Below are 19,915 nucleotides of genomic sequence, written 5' to 3' on the forward strand. Positions count from 1 at the left end.
AAGTGTAGTATCTGTTCTTATCAGCTTAATATCTGATAGGTCCCTCGCATGGAGGGATCACGATATTAAACTGATTTTTGGACCACGGTCAAGGGTTAGGAGCTTGCTCCCCCTTCTCCACGGGTTGGCCTGGTATTGCACTGCCTCCAGGAGTTTACAGCCCCGGTTTCTGACCCAGCGCCAGCTTGGGGACGAATCCAAAAAACGAAAACCCAAAAACAGACTTTAGCTTTATTTTTCATTTTTTTTTTTTTTTGTTTTTCTTTCTTCTTGGGTTTGTTTGGTTTTGTTTTGTTGTGGGTTTTTCATTGCTAATTAAGCAATTAATTGCTTCATTTTAATTGCCCCCCAAAAAACGAACGCCCCTTAAATTAAACAGACTTTAGTTTTCTTTCTTGTTTTGTTGGGGTTTATCTGTTTGTTTTTGTTATTGTTTTTGTTTTTGTTTTGTTTTTCCCCCTGTGCTAATGCATTCATTAAGCAATTAGTTGCTTCATTTCATTTGCCTCGTTGCCTGGGATGGTTAATTAGCTTGCGGGCCCTTTTTTTCGCTTTCATCCTGATTTACTCGCTTGGGGGCTCGCCCCTGCTGCTGGAGGACGACTCCACTTGGCCGCGCACCTGTCCGACTGTTCCACCTCGCTGCTGGGGGGTGCCTAGCAGCCCAGGAAGCACTGCCCGACGACGGTGGCCCCAGTTGAGGGTCGTCTGGCGACCGCGGCCCCTAGGGGCCGCATCGCTTCTCGGCCTTTTGGCTAAGATCAAAGTGTAGTATCTGTTCTTATCAGCTTAATATCTGATAGGTCCCTCGCATGGAGGGATCACGATATTAAACTGATTTTTGGACCACGGTCAAGGGTTAGGAGCTTGCTCCCCCTTCTCCACGGGTTGGCCTGGTATTGCACTGCCTCCAGGAGTTTACAGCCCCGGTTTCTGACCCAGCGCCAGCTTGGGGACGAATCCAAAAAACGAAAACCCAAAAACAGACTTTAGCTTTATTTTTCATTTTTTTTTTTTTTTGTTTTTCTTTCTTCTTGGGTTTGTTTGGTTTTGTTTTGTTGTGGGTTTTTCATTGCTAATTAAGCAATTAATTGCTTCATTTTAATTGCCCCCCAAAAAACGAACGCCCCTTAAATTAAACAGACTTTAGTTTTCTTTCTTGTTTTGTTGGGGTTTATCTGTTTGTTTTTGTTATTGTTTTTGTTTTTGTTTTGTTTTTCCCCCTGTGCTAATGCATTCATTAAGCAATTAGTTGCTTCATTTCATTTGCCTCGTTGCCTGGGATGGTTAATTAGCTTGCGGGCCCTTTTTTTCGCTTTCATCCTGATTTACTCGCTTGGGGGCTCGCCCCTGCTGCTGGAGGACGACTCCACTTGGCCGCGCACCTGTCCGACTGTTCCACCTCGCTGCTGGGGGGTGCCTAGCAGCCCAGGAAGCACTGCCCGACGACGGTGGCCCCAGTTGAGGGTCGTCTGGCGACCGCGGCCCCTAGGGGCCGCATCGCTTCTCGGCCTTTTGGCTAAGATCAAAGTGTAGTATCTGTTCTTATCAGCTTAATATCTGATAGGTCCCTCGCATGGAGGGATCACGATATTAAACTGATTTTTGGACCACGGTCAAGGGTTAGGAGCTTGCTCCCCCTTCTCCACGGGTTGGCCTGGTATTGCACTGCCTCCAGGAGTTTACAGCCCCGGTTTCTGACCCAGCGCCAGCTTGGGGACGAATCCAAAAAACGAAAACCCAAAAACAGACTTTAGCTTTATTTTTCATTTTTTTTTTTTTTTGTTTTTCTTTCTTCTTGGGTTTGTTTGGTTTTGTTTTGTTGTGGGTTTTTCATTGCTAATTAAGCAATTAATTGCTTCATTTTAATTGCCCCCCAAAAAACGAACGCCCCTTAAATTAAACAGACTTTAGTTTTCTTTCTTGTTTTGTTGGGGTTTATCTGTTTGTTTTTGTTATTGTTTTTGTTTTTGTTTTGTTTTTCCCCCTGTGCTAATGCATTCATTAAGCAATTAGTTGCTTCATTTCATTTGCCTCGTTGCCTGGGATGGTTAATTAGCTTGCGGGCCCTTTTTTTCGCTTTCATCCTGATTTACTCGCTTGGGGGCTCGCCCCTGCTGCTGGAGGACGACTCCACTTGGCCGCGCACCTGTCCGACTGTTCCACCTCGCTGCTGGGGGGTGCCTAGCAGCCCAGGAAGCACTGCCCGACGACGGTGGCCCCAGTTGAGGGTCGTCTGGCGACCGCGGCCCCTAGGGGCCGCATCGCTTCTCGGCCTTTTGGCTAAGATCAAAGTGTAGTATCTGTTCTTATCAGCTTAATATCTGATAGGTCCCTCGCATGGAGGGATCACGATATTAAACTGATTTTTGGACCACGGTCAAGGGTTAGGAGCTTGCTCCCCCTTCTCCACGGGTTGGCCTGGTATTGCACTGCCTCCAGGAGTTTACAGCCCCGGTTTCTGACCCAGCGCCAGCTTGGGGACGAATCCAAAAAACGAAAACCCAAAAACAGACTTTAGCTTTATTTTTCATTTTTTTTTTTTTTTGTTTTTCTTTCTTCTTGGGTTTGTTTGGTTTTGTTTTGTTGTGGGTTTTTCATTGCTAATTAAGCAATTAATTGCTTCATTTTAATTGCCCCCCAAAAAACGAACGCCCCTTAAATTAAACAGACTTTAGTTTTCTTTCTTGTTTTGTTGGGGTTTATCTGTTTGTTTTTGTTATTGTTTTTGTTTTTGTTTTGTTTTTCCCCCTGTGCTAATGCATTCATTAAGCAATTAGTTGCTTCATTTCATTTGCCTCGTTGCCTGGGATGGTTAATTAGCTTGCGGGCCCTTTTTTTCGCTTTCATCCTGATTTACTCGCTTGGGGGCTCGCCCCTGCTGCTGGAGGACGACTCCACTTGGCCGCGCACCTGTCCGACTGTTCCACCTCGCTGCTGGGGGGTGCCTAGCAGCCCAGGAAGCACTGCCCGACGACGGTGGCCCCAGTTGAGGGTCGTCTGGCGACCGCGGCCCCTAGGGGCCGCATCGCTTCTCGGCCTTTTGGCTAAGATCAAAGTGTAGTATCTGTTCTTATCAGCTTAATATCTGATAGGTCCCTCGCATGGAGGGATCACGATATTAAACTGATTTTTGGACCACGGTCAAGGGTTAGGAGCTTGCTCCCCCTTCTCCACGGGTTGGCCTGGTATTGCACTGCCTCCAGGAGTTTACAGCCCCGGTTTCTGACCCAGCGCCAGCTTGGGGACGAATCCAAAAAACGAAAACCCAAAAACAGACTTTAGCTTTATTTTTCATTTTTTTTTTTTTTTGTTTTTCTTTCTTCTTGGGTTTGTTTGGTTTTGTTTTGTTGTGGGTTTTTCATTGCTAATTAAGCAATTAATTGCTTCATTTTAATTGCCCCCCAAAAAACGAACGCCCCTTAAATTAAACAGACTTTAGTTTTCTTTCTTGTTTTGTTGGGGTTTATCTGTTTGTTTTTGTTATTGTTTTTGTTTTTGTTTTGTTTTTCCCCCTGTGCTAATGCATTCATTAAGCAATTAGTTGCTTCATTTCATTTGCCTCGTTGCCTGGGATGGTTAATTAGCTTGCGGGCCCTTTTTTTCGCTTTCATCCTGATTTACTCGCTTGGGGGCTCGCCCCTGCTGCTGGAGGACGACTCCACTTGGCCGCGCACCTGTCCGACTGTTCCACCTCGCTGCTGGGGGGTGCCTAGCAGCCCAGGAAGCACTGCCCGACGACGGTGGCCCCAGTTGAGGGTCGTCTGGCGACCGCGGCCCCTAGGGGCCGCATCGCTTCTCGGCCTTTTGGCTAAGATCAAAGTGTAGTATCTGTTCTTATCAGCTTAATATCTGATAGGTCCCTCGCATGGAGGGATCACGATATTAAACTGATTTTTGGACCACGGTCAAGGGTTAGGAGCTTGCTCCCCCTTCTCCACGGGTTGGCCTGGTATTGCACTGCCTCCAGGAGTTTACAGCCCCGGTTTCTGACCCAGCGCCAGCTTGGGGACGAATCCAAAAAACGAAAACCCAAAAACAGACTTTAGCTTTATTTTTCATTTTTTTTTTTTTTTGTTTTTCTTTCTTCTTGGGTTTGTTTGGTTTTGTTTTGTTGTGGGTTTTTCATTGCTAATTAAGCAATTAATTGCTTCATTTTAATTGCCCCCCAAAAAACGAACGCCCCTTAAATTAAACAGACTTTAGTTTTCTTTCTTGTTTTGTTGGGGTTTATCTGTTTGTTTTTGTTATTGTTTTTGTTTTTGTTTTGTTTTTCCCCCTGTGCTAATGCATTCATTAAGCAATTAGTTGCTTCATTTCATTTGCCTCGTTGCCTGGGATGGTTAATTAGCTTGCGGGCCCTTTTTTTCGCTTTCATCCTGATTTACTCGCTTGGGGGCTCGCCCCTGCTGCTGGAGGACGACTCCACTTGGCCGCGCACCTGTCCGACTGTTCCACCTCGCTGCTGGGGGGTGCCTAGCAGCCCAGGAAGCACTGCCCGACGACGGTGGCCCCAGTTGAGGGTCGTCTGGCGACCGCGGCCCCTAGGGGCCGCATCGCTTCTCGGCCTTTTGGCTAAGATCAAAGTGTAGTATCTGTTCTTATCAGCTTAATATCTGATAGGTCCCTCGCATGGAGGGATCACGATATTAAACTGATTTTTGGACCACGGTCAAGGGTTAGGAGCTTGCTCCCCCTTCTCCACGGGTTGGCCTGGTATTGCACTGCCTCCAGGAGTTTACAGCCCCGGTTTCTGACCCAGCGCCAGCTTGGGGACGAATCCAAAAAACGAAAACCCAAAAACAGACTTTAGCTTTATTTTTCATTTTTTTTTTTTTTTGTTTTTCTTTCTTCTTGGGTTTGTTTGGTTTTGTTTTGTTGTGGGTTTTTCATTGCTAATTAAGCAATTAATTGCTTCATTTTAATTGCCCCCCAAAAAACGAACGCCCCTTAAATTAAACAGACTTTAGTTTTCTTTCTTGTTTTGTTGGGGTTTATCTGTTTGTTTTTGTTATTGTTTTTGTTTTTGTTTTGTTTTTCCCCCTGTGCTAATGCATTCATTAAGCAATTAGTTGCTTCATTTCATTTGCCTCGTTGCCTGGGATGGTTAATTAGCTTGCGGGCCCTTTTTTTCGCTTTCATCCTGATTTACTCGCTTGGGGGCTCGCCCCTGCTGCTGGAGGACGACTCCACTTGGCCGCGCACCTGTCCGACTGTTCCACCTCGCTGCTGGGGGGTGCCTAGCAGCCCAGGAAGCACTGCCCGACGACGGTGGCCCCAGTTGAGGGTCGTCTGGCGACCGCGGCCCCTAGGGGCCGCATCGCTTCTCGGCCTTTTGGCTAAGATCAAAGTGTAGTATCTGTTCTTATCAGCTTAATATCTGATAGGTCCCTCGCATGGAGGGATCACGATATTAAACTGATTTTTGGACCACGGTCAAGGGTTAGGAGCTTGCTCCCCCTTCTCCACGGGTTGGCCTGGTATTGCACTGCCTCCAGGAGTTTACAGCCCCGGTTTCTGACCCAGCGCCAGCTTGGGGACGAATCCAAAAAACGAAAACCCAAAAACAGACTTTAGCTTTATTTTTCATTTTTTTTTTTTTTTGTTTTTCTTTCTTCTTGGGTTTGTTTGGTTTTGTTTTGTTGTGGGTTTTTCATTGCTAATTAAGCAATTAATTGCTTCATTTTAATTGCCCCCCAAAAAACGAACGCCCCTTAAATTAAACAGACTTTAGTTTTCTTTCTTGTTTTGTTGGGGTTTATCTGTTTGTTTTTGTTATTGTTTTTGTTTTTGTTTTGTTTTTCCCCCTGTGCTAATGCATTCATTAAGCAATTAGTTGCTTCATTTCATTTGCCTCGTTGCCTGGGATGGTTAATTAGCTTGCGGGCCCTTTTTTTCGCTTTCATCCTGATTTACTCGCTTGGGGGCTCGCCCCTGCTGCTGGAGGACGACTCCACTTGGCCGCGCACCTGTCCGACTGTTCCACCTCGCTGCTGGGGGGTGCCTAGCAGCCCAGGAAGCACTGCCCGACGACGGTGGCCCCAGTTGAGGGTCGTCTGGCGACCGCGGCCCCTAGGGGCCGCATCGCTTCTCGGCCTTTTGGCTAAGATCAAAGTGTAGTATCTGTTCTTATCAGCTTAATATCTGATAGGTCCCTCGCATGGAGGGATCACGATATTAAACTGATTTTTGGACCACGGTCAAGGGTTAGGAGCTTGCTCCCCCTTCTCCACGGGTTGGCCTGGTATTGCACTGCCTCCAGGAGTTTACAGCCCCGGTTTCTGACCCAGCGCCAGCTTGGGGACGAATCCAAAAAACGAAAACCCAAAAACAGACTTTAGCTTTATTTTTCATTTTTTTTTTTTTTTGTTTTTCTTTCTTCTTGGGTTTGTTTGGTTTTGTTTTGTTGTGGGTTTTTCATTGCTAATTAAGCAATTAATTGCTTCATTTTAATTGCCCCCCAAAAAACGAACGCCCCTTAAATTAAACAGACTTTAGTTTTCTTTCTTGTTTTGTTGGGGTTTATCTGTTTGTTTTTGTTATTGTTTTTGTTTTTGTTTTGTTTTTCCCCCTGTGCTAATGCATTCATTAAGCAATTAGTTGCTTCATTTCATTTGCCTCGTTGCCTGGGATGGTTAATTAGCTTGCGGGCCCTTTTTTTCGCTTTCATCCTGATTTACTCGCTTGGGGGCTCGCCCCTGCTGCTGGAGGACGACTCCACTTGGCCGCGCACCTGTCCGACTGTTCCACCTCGCTGCTGGGGGGTGCCTAGCAGCCCAGGAAGCACTGCCCGACGACGGTGGCCCCAGTTGAGGGTCGTCTGGCGACCGCGGCCCCTAGGGGCCGCATCGCTTCTCGGCCTTTTGGCTAAGATCAAAGTGTAGTATCTGTTCTTATCAGCTTAATATCTGATAGGTCCCTCGCATGGAGGGATCACGATATTAAACTGATTTTTGGACCACGGTCAAGGGTTAGGAGCTTGCTCCCCCTTCTCCACGGGTTGGCCTGGTATTGCACTGCCTCCAGGAGTTTACAGCCCCGGTTTCTGACCCAGCGCCAGCTTGGGGACGAATCCAAAAAACGAAAACCCAAAAACAGACTTTAGCTTTATTTTTCATTTTTTTTTTTTTTTGTTTTTCTTTCTTCTTGGGTTTGTTTGGTTTTGTTTTGTTGTGGGTTTTTCATTGCTAATTAAGCAATTAATTGCTTCATTTTAATTGCCCCCCAAAAAACGAACGCCCCTTAAATTAAACAGACTTTAGTTTTCTTTCTTGTTTTGTTGGGGTTTATCTGTTTGTTTTTGTTATTGTTTTTGTTTTTGTTTTGTTTTTCCCCCTGTGCTAATGCATTCATTAAGCAATTAGTTGCTTCATTTCATTTGCCTCGTTGCCTGGGATGGTTAATTAGCTTGCGGGCCCTTTTTTTCGCTTTCATCCTGATTTACTCGCTTGGGGGCTCGCCCCTGCTGCTGGAGGACGACTCCACTTGGCCGCGCACCTGTCCGACTGTTCCACCTCGCTGCTGGGGGGTGCCTAGCAGCCCAGGAAGCACTGCCCGACGACGGTGGCCCCAGTTGAGGGTCGTCTGGCGACCGCGGCCCCTAGGGGCCGCATCGCTTCTCGGCCTTTTGGCTAAGATCAAAGTGTAGTATCTGTTCTTATCAGCTTAATATCTGATAGGTCCCTCGCATGGAGGGATCACGATATTAAACTGATTTTTGGACCACGGTCAAGGGTTAGGAGCTTGCTCCCCCTTCTCCACGGGTTGGCCTGGTATTGCACTGCCTCCAGGAGTTTACAGCCCCGGTTTCTGACCCAGCGCCAGCTTGGGGACGAATCCAAAAAACGAAAACCCAAAAACAGACTTTAGCTTTATTTTTCATTTTTTTTTTTTTTTGTTTTTCTTTCTTCTTGGGTTTGTTTGGTTTTGTTTTGTTGTGGGTTTTTCATTGCTAATTAAGCAATTAATTGCTTCATTTTAATTGCCCCCCAAAAAACGAACGCCCCTTAAATTAAACAGACTTTAGTTTTCTTTCTTGTTTTGTTGGGGTTTATCTGTTTGTTTTTGTTATTGTTTTTGTTTTTGTTTTGTTTTTCCCCCTGTGCTAATGCATTCATTAAGCAATTAGTTGCTTCATTTCATTTGCCTCGTTGCCTGGGATGGTTAATTAGCTTGCGGGCCCTTTTTTTCGCTTTCATCCTGATTTACTCGCTTGGGGGCTCGCCCCTGCTGCTGGAGGACGACTCCACTTGGCCGCGCACCTGTCCGACTGTTCCACCTCGCTGCTGGGGGGTGCCTAGCAGCCCAGGAAGCACTGCCCGACGACGGTGGCCCCAGTTGAGGGTCGTCTGGCGACCGCGGCCCCTAGGGGCCGCATCGCTTCTCGGCCTTTTGGCTAAGATCAAAGTGTAGTATCTGTTCTTATCAGCTTAATATCTGATAGGTCCCTCGCATGGAGGGATCACGATATTAAACTGATTTTTGGACCACGGTCAAGGGTTAGGAGCTTGCTCCCCCTTCTCCACGGGTTGGCCTGGTATTGCACTGCCTCCAGGAGTTTACAGCCCCGGTTTCTGACCCAGCGCCAGCTTGGGGACGAATCCAAAAAACGAAAACCCAAAAACAGACTTTAGCTTTATTTTTCATTTTTTTTTTTTTTTGTTTTTCTTTCTTCTTGGGTTTGTTTGGTTTTGTTTTGTTGTGGGTTTTTCATTGCTAATTAAGCAATTAATTGCTTCATTTTAATTGCCCCCCAAAAAACGAACGCCCCTTAAATTAAACAGACTTTAGTTTTCTTTCTTGTTTTGTTGGGGTTTATCTGTTTGTTTTTGTTATTGTTTTTGTTTTTGTTTTGTTTTTCCCCCTGTGCTAATGCATTCATTAAGCAATTAGTTGCTTCATTTCATTTGCCTCGTTGCCTGGGATGGTTAATTAGCTTGCGGGCCCTTTTTTTCGCTTTCATCCTGATTTACTCGCTTGGGGGCTCGCCCCTGCTGCTGGAGGACGACTCCACTTGGCCGCGCACCTGTCCGACTGTTCCACCTCGCTGCTGGGGGGTGCCTAGCAGCCCAGGAAGCACTGCCCGACGACGGTGGCCCCAGTTGAGGGTCGTCTGGCGACCGCGGCCCCTAGGGGCCGCATCGCTTCTCGGCCTTTTGGCTAAGATCAAAGTGTAGTATCTGTTCTTATCAGCTTAATATCTGATAGGTCCCTCGCATGGAGGGATCACGATATTAAACTGATTTTTGGACCACGGTCAAGGGTTAGGAGCTTGCTCCCCCTTCTCCACGGGTTGGCCTGGTATTGCACTGCCTCCAGGAGTTTACAGCCCCGGTTTCTGACCCAGCGCCAGCTTGGGGACGAATCCAAAAAACGAAAACCCAAAAACAGACTTTAGCTTTATTTTTCATTTTTTTTTTTTTTTGTTTTTCTTTCTTCTTGGGTTTGTTTGGTTTTGTTTTGTTGTGGGTTTTTCATTGCTAATTAAGCAATTAATTGCTTCATTTTAATTGCCCCCCAAAAAACGAACGCCCCTTAAATTAAACAGACTTTAGTTTTCTTTCTTGTTTTGTTGGGGTTTATCTGTTTGTTTTTGTTATTGTTTTTGTTTTTGTTTTGTTTTTCCCCCTGTGCTAATGCATTCATTAAGCAATTAGTTGCTTCATTTCATTTGCCTCGTTGCCTGGGATGGTTAATTAGCTTGCGGGCCCTTTTTTTCGCTTTCATCCTGATTTACTCGCTTGGGGGCTCGCCCCTGCTGCTGGAGGACGACTCCACTTGGCCGCGCACCTGTCCGACTGTTCCACCTCGCTGCTGGGGGGTGCCTAGCAGCCCAGGAAGCACTGCCCGACGACGGTGGCCCCAGTTGAGGGTCGTCTGGCGACCGCGGCCCCTAGGGGCCGCATCGCTTCTCGGCCTTTTGGCTAAGATCAAAGTGTAGTATCTGTTCTTATCAGCTTAATATCTGATAGGTCCCTCGCATGGAGGGATCACGATATTAAACTGATTTTTGGACCACGGTCAAGGGTTAGGAGCTTGCTCCCCCTTCTCCACGGGTTGGCCTGGTATTGCACTGCCTCCAGGAGTTTACAGCCCCGGTTTCTGACCCAGCGCCAGCTTGGGGACGAATCCAAAAAACGAAAACCCAAAAACAGACTTTAGCTTTATTTTTCATTTTTTTTTTTTTTTGTTTTTCTTTCTTCTTGGGTTTGTTTGGTTTTGTTTTGTTGTGGGTTTTTCATTGCTAATTAAGCAATTAATTGCTTCATTTTAATTGCCCCCCAAAAAACGAACGCCCCTTAAATTAAACAGACTTTAGTTTTCTTTCTTGTTTTGTTGGGGTTTATCTGTTTGTTTTTGTTATTGTTTTTGTTTTTGTTTTGTTTTTCCCCCTGTGCTAATGCATTCATTAAGCAATTAGTTGCTTCATTTCATTTGCCTCGTTGCCTGGGATGGTTAATTAGCTTGCGGGCCCTTTTTTTCGCTTTCATCCTGATTTACTCGCTTGGGGGCTCGCCCCTGCTGCTGGAGGACGACTCCACTTGGCCGCGCACCTGTCCGACTGTTCCACCTCGCTGCTGGGGGGTGCCTAGCAGCCCAGGAAGCACTGCCCGACGACGGTGGCCCCAGTTGAGGGTCGTCTGGCGACCGCGGCCCCTAGGGGCCGCATCGCTTCTCGGCCTTTTGGCTAAGATCAAAGTGTAGTATCTGTTCTTATCAGCTTAATATCTGATAGGTCCCTCGCATGGAGGGATCACGATATTAAACTGATTTTTGGACCACGGTCAAGGGTTAGGAGCTTGCTCCCCCTTCTCCACGGGTTGGCCTGGTATTGCACTGCCTCCAGGAGTTTACAGCCCCGGTTTCTGACCCAGCGCCAGCTTGGGGACGAATCCAAAAAACGAAAACCCAAAAACAGACTTTAGCTTTATTTTTCATTTTTTTTTTTTTTTGTTTTTCTTTCTTCTTGGGTTTGTTTGGTTTTGTTTTGTTGTGGGTTTTTCATTGCTAATTAAGCAATTAATTGCTTCATTTTAATTGCCCCCCAAAAAACGAACGCCCCTTAAATTAAACAGACTTTAGTTTTCTTTCTTGTTTTGTTGGGGTTTATCTGTTTGTTTTTGTTATTGTTTTTGTTTTTGTTTTGTTTTTCCCCCTGTGCTAATGCATTCATTAAGCAATTAGTTGCTTCATTTCATTTGCCTCGTTGCCTGGGATGGTTAATTAGCTTGCGGGCCCTTTTTTTCGCTTTCATCCTGATTTACTCGCTTGGGGGCTCGCCCCTGCTGCTGGAGGACGACTCCACTTGGCCGCGCACCTGTCCGACTGTTCCACCTCGCTGCTGGGGGGTGCCTAGCAGCCCAGGAAGCACTGCCCGACGACGGTGGCCCCAGTTGAGGGTCGTCTGGCGACCGCGGCCCCTAGGGGCCGCATCGCTTCTCGGCCTTTTGGCTAAGATCAAAGTGTAGTATCTGTTCTTATCAGCTTAATATCTGATAGGTCCCTCGCATGGAGGGATCACGATATTAAACTGATTTTTGGACCACGGTCAAGGGTTAGGAGCTTGCTCCCCCTTCTCCACGGGTTGGCCTGGTATTGCACTGCCTCCAGGAGTTTACAGCCCCGGTTTCTGACCCAGCGCCAGCTTGGGGACGAATCCAAAAAACGAAAACCCAAAAACAGACTTTAGCTTTATTTTTCATTTTTTTTTTTTTTTGTTTTTCTTTCTTCTTGGGTTTGTTTGGTTTTGTTTTGTTGTGGGTTTTTCATTGCTAATTAAGCAATTAATTGCTTCATTTTAATTGCCCCCCAAAAAACGAACGCCCCTTAAATTAAACAGACTTTAGTTTTCTTTCTTGTTTTGTTGGGGTTTATCTGTTTGTTTTTGTTATTGTTTTTGTTTTTGTTTTGTTTTTCCCCCTGTGCTAATGCATTCATTAAGCAATTAGTTGCTTCATTTCATTTGCCTCGTTGCCTGGGATGGTTAATTAGCTTGCGGGCCCTTTTTTTCGCTTTCATCCTGATTTACTCGCTTGGGGGCTCGCCCCTGCTGCTGGAGGACGACTCCACTTGGCCGCGCACCTGTCCGACTGTTCCACCTCGCTGCTGGGGGGTGCCTAGCAGCCCAGGAAGCACTGCCCGACGACGGTGGCCCCAGTTGAGGGTCGTCTGGCGACCGCGGCCCCTAGGGGCCGCATCGCTTCTCGGCCTTTTGGTCAAGATCAAAGTGTAGTATCTGTTCTCAGTGCTTACTGCGGTCTGCCTTTAAGTCGAGTTGTGAGCTCTTAAGCTTTTAGCTTAGAGTTTTTTCCTTCTGCTCTCTGCAAGGACCAGCCCCTTCTTGGGGATTTGGACCCGCAAAGACTTGTTTTTGTTTCTTGTTATATGTTATTGCCCATCCTGGGCAACTATTAACTGTTTTTTCTTTCTTTGTTACAGATAGTCCGGGGTCCAGCTAGCACTTAAGCAGCCGGCAGGGCCAAGGGAAACCGACGTGCCTTTTTAGGCGAAGGTCCCCTTGGTTTCCGAATCGGCGGGTGTCTAGCCGGGCCTTGGGCCACCAAATAGATGGAGCAGGCCTCTGCTCCTGCCACCTTGGGGGACGCCCCAGGTGTAGCTATCGTGAAGGGTCCGGGGGGTGCCGTCCCGCAAGGCACCCCCAGTTCGAGAAGGGTTTCCGGGGTCGCTGCCCCAGAGTTGGCCGGATCGCGAGAGGGGGTCGCCACCCCCAGTAGGGTCGAGGCAGGTACGAGAGCGGGGGCCGCTACCCCCAGTGAGGTCGTGTCGGGTGTTGCCGCCCCAAAAGGCAGCACCAATCGGATGTCCGGAGCGAGAGCGGGGGTCGCCACCCCCAGTAGCGTTGAGTTGGGTGTCGCCACCCCGAAAGGTGACACAAATGCCCGTTTTATCCGAGAGCGGGTGGAGAAGAAGGCAAAGAAGTGGTGGGTCCTTGAGGAGGAAAAACCCAGAGTCCCTCTGACTAGGTCCCAGTCCGCCAGGGTTAGTCCTAGCAAAGTAGAGATAGTAGGACTTAGGAGGAGTAAGTCGGAAGATGTAATCGTGGTTGATGGGTGCTCCCCCGGGGGGACGGTGTCCGGTGACGAGACACCAACTAGCCTATTCGAGTGGCCAGCCCTCACAATGAGCGATTGCTCCCCAATCCCTCCTGGACAGGATAAAACAGCAGGAACGGTAGCAGCAGCAGCAGCAGCAGTGGAGGCCAGTATGACCAAAGCGGCGGATAACTGTGCGTGGGGTCGGAGAAAGGTGACCCAGAAGACCCCAGGCTACTACCAGGGACTGTTGCAGGAGAGATTCAAAGACTTCATAAGTGGAAATAAGCTAATGGTGGTGCCCGGAGCTCTGGAGGACATCAAACTCCGCACGGTTTCTCTAGTAACCCTTGACGCCAATGGAAAGGGACTCGTCGGCGTGCCGCTAGAGAAGATGTGCGACGCAATAGGAGAGCTCCGGATACCCGCACAGTACCTGGTTCGTAAATACCACGCTACGTGGGATCTCCTCCTGCCATCAAAGGAGGAAGCAGAGAAGTTAGCAGGAGGAGACCTCACGTGGAAGAACTTAAGGCTCCGCCCCGAGTATCTATCAAAGAGGAGAGCAGGAGTAACAGTGCTCGGGGTGCCCTGCTTTATAACTGCCGACCAGATAGGTGCCACCTTGGCCCAGTTTGGAGAGGTCGAGGAAGTCAACCCAACAAAAGGACCTCGAAATATCCAAACTGGGTCATATAAAATTCATATGAAGGTGGACCGGAAAAATTTTCACTTAATACCGGCGCAGCTAACTTGTGAGGGCTGGCAGATGGCCGTCATCGTCGAGGGGAGGAGGCCATACTGTTGGCAGTGCACCAAACCAGGACACGTGGCCCGATTCTGCCCTCAACGAAAAGACCAACAACCATCGGGCACGAAGGAGGTACCGCAGATTGTTCCAGCAGCGGAGGGCAAAAAGCAGACAGAGGAGGAAGGCGGAACTTGGAGCAAGGTCGTCGCCAAGAGGGGCAAGAAGAAGGAAGGAGGAGCCCCTGTAGAAACAACAAGAGCACCGGCGGCGACCACGAAAAGAAAGTTGCGAATGAGCTCCTCAGGATCGGAAGGGGAGGAAGGAGAGGCTGCTGGAAAACACAGTGAGAAGAGGGAGAGGAAAGAAGCTCCAAAAGAATCTCCCAAGAAGTCTCCCCCAGTGCAAGAAGCCATGGAAGAAATCAATACTGAGCCTCCAACATCAGTCGCCCCAGAGGACGCTCAGCCCACCCCACCCCTGTTTAACACCCCGGAGCCAGAGGTGATAGCTCCAGTTGTGGAAGAAGAAGGAAAAGAAGACCAGGAGAAGGCGGCCCCCAGGAAGGAAAAAACCCGAAAGTGTCCATTCTGGCCGGGGGTCCGCCTCTGCGAGGTGGATGAGTCAGTAGGAGACCTGAGCGGGACGCAGCGAAAACACCTGCGCATCCTGGAGAGTCTAAAGATGGTGGAGGGGAAGGACATCTCCGATCCCAGGAACTTCCCAGACGCTCCACAAATAATCACATTCGTCAGGCCCAACAGGGGTGGGCGAGCTAAAGCCCTCTGGAGAATGTTGGAAGAGGGGAAGACGGCATTCCCGGGGTTGAAACTTATAGACGGGGAGCACCCATCCTTAGAGCAGGTCGAGAAGCGATGTGAGGGGAGGGTCCCTGTTTACGTTCACCCCTCATTTTATAGGGCCATTAAGTTGACGTTCCCTCTGGACGTGGGAGGTCTGGCCAAAGACGGGCGGCTTACGCCTGTCCTGCTCACAGGCAGTCTTGGACAGACTTTCGACGTCCTCTCCCCCGAGGATTTCAGACCCTTGATTGACGAATACTATTAGTTAGGGAAACATGGCGGCAAGCTTAAACCTAGCTAGTTTGAATGCGAGGGGCATGAGGTCTCGAAGCAAGGCTTCTCGCGTGCTGAGGGACCTCATGGCCCTTGAGGTAGACATAGCTGCAATTCAGGAGACCCACTTTGTTGGGGCTGGGGACTGTGGTGTGCTGGTGAACGACTTTGACGTTTATTCAGCATATGGCAGTCTCCAGAGCCGGGGGGTTTCTGTGCTAGTAAGTCGCACCCTATCTGCGACGGTTACACTTGTTCATGCGGACGCTCATGGGAGGCTGGTCGTGGTTGATGTTGCCGTTAGCAGCGGCGCGTTCCGGATCATGGCAGTTTACGCGCCCAACATCCAAACCGAGAGGGTTTCCTTTTTTCGGCGGGTGGAGGGGTTTCTCTCTTCGGGTCCGGAGCGGGTAGTTTTAATGGGGGACTGGAATGCCATCCTGGACCCCAATTTAGATAAGGTCGGGGGGCCTAGCGGGCAGGGTAGGTGTGATAGCAGCCTGTCTGACCTGATGGCCTCGTGCGATCTGGTCGACAGGTTCCGTCTGGATCACCCCGGGAGGGAGATGTGGACGTGGCATACTAGTGCGGCCTCCAGTCCAAGTACATACTTGGACAGGATGTTAATTAGAAGGGGCGACGTAGATTTTCTATCTTGTCCCACGTTCCACTGGTTAGGTCATTCGGACCACAAACTCGTGTTGGCCCGTTTGAAGTTAGGTAATAGGCCTAGGTTGGCTGGCTACTGGAAGATGAACGCCTCCTTGTTGGAGTCGGTCGACTTCCGGGAGCAGCTGACAACACTAATTCAGAGGGAGTTAGTGGGGGCGGTTACCGGGAGTAGATGGTGGGTTAATCTTAAGGTGACCATTAGGCATTTTTGTGTCCAATATAGCCAAAGCCTCGCTTTAACTAGGGCACGGACCAAAAAGCACCTAGAGGATAGATTGACCCGGGCGGTGGCAGGGGGGGATTCCCTAGATCTAGCACTAATTAAGGGGGACCTCAGTCGCTTGGCTAGCGAGCGATATGAAGGTCAAGTAGTTAGGGCTAGGTTAAATAGAGTCTCCAACGAAGCCGTGAACGTTGACGCTGTTGAGCGTGGGGCCGCTTTAAGACGCGGCTCGGATGGGTACATTCGGGAGGTGAAAAACCTGGAAGGACGTTCTCTCGTATCGACGCGGGAGATCTGCAATGGGTTTCGGCAACATTTGGAGGAGCGCTTCACCAAACTACCCAGACTCCGCGGCCAGGAGTTTGGCAGCTATTTAGCTGGCTCGCCCCGCCTTACTGCGGCCCGAGCGGCTAGTTGCGAGGGGGTGGTTACGGAGCGTGAGGTCATTACTGCGTTGAAGCAGGTTGGCCACAACAAATCTCCGGGGCTCGATGGTTTGCCCTACGAACTGTACTTGAGGCTGTCGCCCATGTTTGTGCCCCTTTTGACGGGCGTGTTTAACCACTGGTTTGCCCAGGACTCGATCCCGAGGCAGGTAACCAAAGGAGTGGTCACGCTTCTGAAGAAGGGAAACCAACATGGAGGGGGGAACCTAGATGATTATAGGCCCATAACTCTGCTTAACGCAGATTTTAAGATTTTGGCCCGTATTCTTGCGAACCGTCTGCAGGTCGTTATCGACGAGTTGGTCGAACCGGATCAGAATTACGCTGTGAAGGGTCGAACAATTCAAAACAATCTGCACTTGGTTCGCACGATAATAGAGGGATTAGAAGACGACACTGAAGCCGCGCTGATCAATTTAGATCAGTCCAAGGCGTTCGATAGGGTGGACCATGGGTTCCTGAGGGCTGTTGTGGAGGCCGCCGGCTTTGGTCCGGACTTCCGCAAGTGGATCTCCGCCCTGTATCGTGACCCCGCGGTGGTGGTGCAAGTCAACGGTAGGTTGTCGGAGTCCTTTGGGGTCTCCCGGTCGGTGCGGCAGGGCTGTCCGCTGTCGCCTCTGCTCTATGTCCTGGCGTTGGAGCCCTTCCTTCGCAAATTAAGGGACGAGGCGGCGAGACCAGTCCTACGCGGCATTGCTCTACCTGGCGGCCGAGTTGCCAGGGTGTCCGCGTACGCTGATGACGTCACCGTTTTCGCAGCCAGTCGTAACGACATCGAAGCGGTGATAGAGGCGATCGCTGAGTATGAAGTTGTCACAGGGGCCGTAATCAATCGCAGCAAGTCCGTCGGTCTGCGGTTGAGCGCCTGGACCGGGGTAAACTCGCTTCCAGGTGCGTTCGGCTGGACTGATGGCCCGGTTAAGATCCTCGGTGTGTGGTTCGGGCCGGATCTCCAGCTGGACAGAAATTGGTCGGAGGTACAGACGAAGGTCGAGTCCGCTGTCGGAACTTGGATTCGAAGGAGATTGTCCTTGAAGGGTCGTGCGGAGGCATGCGCCACTTACGTGTTTCCGCTGATCCTTTACCGGTTATCTGTTCTTCCCCTGCCTGCGGACCGCTGTAAGGCTTTAGAGCGACTCCTTTTCCGACTGCTCTGGAAGGGAGGAAAGCCGTATGTCCGTAGACAGGTCTGTACGCAGAAGCTTAGCGAGGGAGGCTTGGGGATGCCTGATCTGCGCAGCCATCAAAACGCAGAAAGACTGGCGTTCCTAAGTCGGACACTGATAGAGGAGGCACCCTGGGTACCAGCCGTGGAGCACGCTTTCCCACGGCTGTTAACCGACCCCGCCGCCGAAGGTCGCCGTCGACCAGCGGGGGAAGGGCGCTTCCTGACCGAATGCCGAGCCGCCCTTAGGGCATTGCCGGGGTCCAGTGACCTTGCACGGCCTAGGTGGAGGCTATATGAGGATTTAGTGGAGGGTACCGCAAACGACCCGCTGGTGGAGCGGCTACATCTGTCGAGGGGGGAAGTTCTCTCGCTTTGGAGTTGGGCGCCTGCCAGTAGCTACATAAATAATGCAGAGTTCTCGATAACGTGGAGGCTAGTCCGGGATGCGTTGCCTCTCTTCGACCGACTTGCCAGGGATTTTAGGGATCGCGAGTATTATTATCCCCCGTGCCCACGCTGCAACGATGAGAACGAGGACGAGACGCGTGAACACGCGTTCTTTCTTTGCAGCGGGGTACGGAGTCTCTGGAGGTATGTCGAAGGGGTAACGGCTCGCATCGACCCCGAGCGGTCGGTGCCACTTGATTTGGCGTACGTGGTTGACAATGTGGACCCGCCGTTTATCAGGGAGAAACGGGCGGTGTTTCTGGCGATACTGGCTGTAGCTAGATTAGTGACGTGGGTTACACGTCTGAACATTGTCTATGAGGGGCGATCTGTTTCCGATCAGGATCTGGTCCTTTATTTTAAGCACCAACTTAAAATAAAAATCAGATGTGATTGGAAAAGGTTGCCCCGCATCGACTTTGATAGGAGATGGGTGCACAACACTAGTTTGTGCATCCGACGAGGAGCTAGGTATGAGCTTGTGTTTCCACCCTAGTAGTATTCGTCTGGAGGTGCTGAAGTTTCGATTGTCGTGCACTCGGAACCCAGCCCCTCATATGTTAATACGAGGTTTACCCCGTAATCATGGGTAGAAGTAGGTTTGCTAGTTAGGCGGAGTAACCACCTAGAGTGGAAAGCATGTGCTTTATTTAGGGCCTAGACTAGGGTGAATGTGAGTTTGATCCTGTCCCCGTTAGATCTTTGTTTTTTCGATAGATTGGCACTAGGAGAGCTTCCAAAGATGCCCAAAGTCCACCAGTTTTATTTTGTCCTCGGCCTGTTTTTACCCCTTACGTACATTATCTTGGAAGACGCCATCCATCCCTGTTTTTTCCCCGACCCTAAGTTATTTTTCTTACAAGTCCCTATTTCCTCCACTCCCCCCTAGGGAACGACCTGCTTGCTTTCACCCTTTCCCCCCGGGGGAAGTGGACCGGAAGACAGTGGGCGTTTCATACGACAGACCAGCCGTTAGGTAGGGAGGGTCCCCTTACTAACCCGCCCCCATAGGCATTTTATTAAGTTGTTTTCTTTTTCTTTCTTTTTGGGTGTATTATTAGTTTGCCCCCCTCCCCATCATCTCACCCCCATTATATAAAAAAAAAAAAAAAAAAAAAAAAAAAAAAAAAAAAAAAAAAAAAAAAAAAATACCTAAGTTTGTAAATATTATTTTGTTTTGGTTTTTGTAAATAAATGTTTTTCTTTTTCACAGTACGAATGTCGCCCGCCATCCCGATAAGCTGGGGAGCTGTCTATTTTAAGTAGGTCCTGGTAAGAATGTAGGCGGATGTGTTATGATAGAGTCTAGTATAGGGCCTTCTAAATAAAATACTTGCTTTTCAACGCAAGTTTAGCTAGCAGATTTAGCAAAGTCCCGTTTTCTTCCCCACCACCCCCCTTACTGGCCTTTGTGCCTAAGTTGTATCGGACCCCAAATGAGGGCTTGGTAGTAGATAATGCCAAGTCCGGGGCCGATACGACTAAATACAATCGCTTCTCGGCCTTTTGGCTAAGATCAAAGTGTAGTATCTGTTCTTATCAGCTTAATATCTGATAGGTCCCTCGCATGGAGGGATCACGATATTAAACTGATTTTTGGACCACGGTCAAGGGTTAGGAGCTTGCTCCCCCTTCTCCACGGGTTGGCCTGGTATTGCACTGCCTCCAGGAGTTTACAGCCCCGGTTTCTGACCCAGCGCCAGCTTGGGGACGAATCCAAAAAACGAAAACCCAAAAACAGACTTTAGCTTTATTTTTCATTTTTTTTTTTTTTTGTTTTTCTTTCTTCTTGGGTTTGTTTGGTTTTGTTTTGTTGTGGGTTTTTCATTGCTAATTAAGCAATTAATTGCTTCATTTTAATTGCCCCCCAAAAAACGAACGCCCCTTAAATTAAACAGACTTTAGTTTTCTTTCTTGTTTTGTTGGGGTTTATCTGTTTGTTTTTGTTATTGTTTTTGTTTTTGTTTTGTTTTTCCCCCTGTGCTAATGCATTCATTAAGCAATTAGTTGCTTCATTTCATTTGCCTCGTTGCCTGGGATGGTTAATTAGCTTGCGGGCCCTTTTTTTCGCTTTCATCCTGAT

At 49.0% G+C, this 19,915-nt stretch overlaps 16 non-coding genes and 2 pseudogenes across 16 annotated transcripts; all 18 read left to right on the forward strand.

Moving 5' to 3' along the window:
• LOC145274791 (U2 spliceosomal RNA) lies at window positions 1–170 on the forward strand (annotated as a pseudogene; the record flags this gene model as incomplete).
• Window positions 171–735: 565 nt separating this feature from the next.
• LOC145274744 (U2 spliceosomal RNA) lies at window positions 736–934 on the forward strand. The gene has a single exon (XR_013866904.1). It is a non-coding gene; the product is annotated as a U2 spliceosomal RNA (small nuclear RNA).
• Window positions 935–1,499: 565 nt separating this feature from the next.
• Window positions 1,500–1,698, forward strand: LOC145274756 (U2 spliceosomal RNA). The gene has a single exon (XR_013866915.1). It is a non-coding gene; the product is annotated as a U2 spliceosomal RNA (small nuclear RNA).
• A 565-nt stretch (window positions 1,699–2,263) lies between these two features.
• LOC145274769 (U2 spliceosomal RNA) lies at window positions 2,264–2,462 on the forward strand. Its single transcript, XR_013866926.1, has one exon. It is a non-coding gene; the product is annotated as a U2 spliceosomal RNA (small nuclear RNA).
• A 565-nt stretch (window positions 2,463–3,027) lies between these two features.
• LOC145274781 (U2 spliceosomal RNA) lies at window positions 3,028–3,226 on the forward strand. The gene has a single exon (XR_013866937.1). It is a non-coding gene; the product is annotated as a U2 spliceosomal RNA (small nuclear RNA).
• Window positions 3,227–3,791: 565 nt separating this feature from the next.
• LOC145274793 (U2 spliceosomal RNA) lies at window positions 3,792–3,990 on the forward strand. Its single transcript, XR_013866946.1, has one exon. It is a non-coding gene; the product is annotated as a U2 spliceosomal RNA (small nuclear RNA).
• A 565-nt stretch (window positions 3,991–4,555) lies between these two features.
• On the forward strand, window positions 4,556–4,754 carry LOC145274745 (U2 spliceosomal RNA). Its single transcript, XR_013866905.1, has one exon. It is a non-coding gene; the product is annotated as a U2 spliceosomal RNA (small nuclear RNA).
• Window positions 4,755–5,319: 565 nt separating this feature from the next.
• Window positions 5,320–5,518, forward strand: LOC145274746 (U2 spliceosomal RNA). Its single transcript, XR_013866906.1, has one exon. It is a non-coding gene; the product is annotated as a U2 spliceosomal RNA (small nuclear RNA).
• Window positions 5,519–6,083: 565 nt separating this feature from the next.
• Window positions 6,084–6,282, forward strand: LOC145274747 (U2 spliceosomal RNA). Its single transcript, XR_013866907.1, has one exon. It is a non-coding gene; the product is annotated as a U2 spliceosomal RNA (small nuclear RNA).
• Window positions 6,283–6,847: 565 nt separating this feature from the next.
• Window positions 6,848–7,046, forward strand: LOC145274748 (U2 spliceosomal RNA). The gene has a single exon (XR_013866908.1). It is a non-coding gene; the product is annotated as a U2 spliceosomal RNA (small nuclear RNA).
• Window positions 7,047–7,611: 565 nt separating this feature from the next.
• LOC145274749 (U2 spliceosomal RNA) lies at window positions 7,612–7,810 on the forward strand. Its single transcript, XR_013866909.1, has one exon. It is a non-coding gene; the product is annotated as a U2 spliceosomal RNA (small nuclear RNA).
• A 565-nt stretch (window positions 7,811–8,375) lies between these two features.
• On the forward strand, window positions 8,376–8,574 carry LOC145274750 (U2 spliceosomal RNA). Its single transcript, XR_013866910.1, has one exon. It is a non-coding gene; the product is annotated as a U2 spliceosomal RNA (small nuclear RNA).
• A 565-nt stretch (window positions 8,575–9,139) lies between these two features.
• Window positions 9,140–9,338, forward strand: LOC145274751 (U2 spliceosomal RNA). The gene has a single exon (XR_013866911.1). It is a non-coding gene; the product is annotated as a U2 spliceosomal RNA (small nuclear RNA).
• Window positions 9,339–9,903: 565 nt separating this feature from the next.
• Window positions 9,904–10,102, forward strand: LOC145274753 (U2 spliceosomal RNA). Its single transcript, XR_013866912.1, has one exon. It is a non-coding gene; the product is annotated as a U2 spliceosomal RNA (small nuclear RNA).
• Window positions 10,103–10,667: 565 nt separating this feature from the next.
• On the forward strand, window positions 10,668–10,866 carry LOC145274754 (U2 spliceosomal RNA). The gene has a single exon (XR_013866913.1). It is a non-coding gene; the product is annotated as a U2 spliceosomal RNA (small nuclear RNA).
• A 565-nt stretch (window positions 10,867–11,431) lies between these two features.
• LOC145274755 (U2 spliceosomal RNA) lies at window positions 11,432–11,630 on the forward strand. Its single transcript, XR_013866914.1, has one exon. It is a non-coding gene; the product is annotated as a U2 spliceosomal RNA (small nuclear RNA).
• A 565-nt stretch (window positions 11,631–12,195) lies between these two features.
• LOC145274792 (U2 spliceosomal RNA) lies at window positions 12,196–12,338 on the forward strand (annotated as a pseudogene).
• A 6,984-nt stretch (window positions 12,339–19,322) lies between these two features.
• On the forward strand, window positions 19,323–19,521 carry LOC145274757 (U2 spliceosomal RNA). Its single transcript, XR_013866916.1, has one exon. It is a non-coding gene; the product is annotated as a U2 spliceosomal RNA (small nuclear RNA).
• Window positions 19,522–19,915: the final 394 nt, after the last annotated feature.

This window comes from Euprymna scolopes, unplaced genomic scaffold, assembly GCF_053919585.1.
Source record: "Euprymna scolopes isolate OS-2025 unplaced genomic scaffold, ASM5391958v1 sca447, whole genome shotgun sequence".
NCBI classification, from domain to species: domain Eukaryota; kingdom Metazoa; phylum Mollusca; class Cephalopoda; order Sepiida; family Sepiolidae; genus Euprymna; species Euprymna scolopes.